Source organism: Oncorhynchus masou, unplaced genomic scaffold, assembly GCF_036934945.1.
Source record: "Oncorhynchus masou masou isolate Uvic2021 unplaced genomic scaffold, UVic_Omas_1.1 unplaced_scaffold_967, whole genome shotgun sequence".
Classification (NCBI taxonomy): domain Eukaryota; kingdom Metazoa; phylum Chordata; class Actinopteri; order Salmoniformes; family Salmonidae; genus Oncorhynchus; species Oncorhynchus masou.
Window position 1 is genome coordinate 90001 of NW_027016173.1, and position 1325 is coordinate 91325.

The following is a 1325-nucleotide window of genomic DNA, read 5'->3' on the forward strand; positions in this document are numbered from 1 at the left end:
TGGAAGGCTAGCTGAGCTATCTCTGTTGTAGTGACATTATGGAAGGCTAGCTGAGCTATCTCTGTTGTAGTGACATTATGGAAGGCTAGCTGAGCTATCTCTGTTGTAGTGACATTATGGAAGGCTAGCTGAGCTATCTCTGTTGTAGTGACATTATGGAAGGCTAGCTGAGCTATCTCTGTTGTAGTGCCATTATGGAAGGCTATCTCTAGTGCTGAGCTGAGCTATCTCTGTTGTAGTGTCATTATGGAAGGCTAGCTGAGCTATCTCTGTTGTAGTGCCATTATGGAAGGCTAGCTGAGCTATCTCTGTTGTAGTGACATTATGGAAGGCTAGCTGAGCTATCTCTGTTGTAGTGACATTATGGAAGGCTAGCTGAGCTATCTCTGTTGTAGTGACATTATGGAAGGCTAGCTGAGCTATCTCTGTTGTAGTGACATTATGGAAGCTAGCTGAGCTATCTCTGTTGTAGTGACATTATGGAAGGCTAGCTGAGCTATCTCTGTTGTAGTGACATTATGGAAGACTAGCTGAGCTATCTCTGTTGTAGTGACATTATGGAAGGATAGCTGAGCTGTCTTGCTATAGTAACATCCTGAAAGATGTCAACCAACTGCCCAGCACTCTCCACAGTAAACCGCCAAAGCCCCCACCATTTCTCCTTTACCCAAATCCAGATAACTGATGTTCCGAAGGAGCTGCAAAATCTGGACCCCTACAAATCAACCAGGCTAGACAATCTGGACCCTCTCTTACTAAAATTATCTGACGAAATTGTTGAAACCGCTATTACTAGCCTGTTCAACCTCTCTTTCGTATCGTCTGAGATCCCGAGAGATTGGAAAGCTGCCACGGTCATCCCCCTCTTCAAAAGGGGTGACACTCTAATCCCACCGTACCTTCTCTGCTGTGCAATCCGGTTTCCGAGCTGGTCATGGGTGCACCACGCTCAAGTTACTAAACGATATCATAACCTCCATCGATAAAAAACATTACTGTGCAGCCGTCTTCATCGACATGGCATAGGCTTTCGATTCTGTCAATCACCGTATTCTCATCGGCAGACTCAATAGCCTTGGTTTCTCAAATGACTGCCTTGCCTGGCTCACCAAATGCTTTGCAGACAGATTTCAGTGTGTCAAATCGGAGGGCCTGTTGTCCGAACCACTGACAGTCTCTATGGGGGTGCCGCAGGGTTCAATTCTCGGGCTGACTCTTTTCTCTTTATCCATCAATGATGTCACTCTTGCTGCGGGTGATTCCCTGATCCACCTCTACTCAGACGAAACCATTCTGTATACATCTGGCCCCTCCTTGGACCTCCA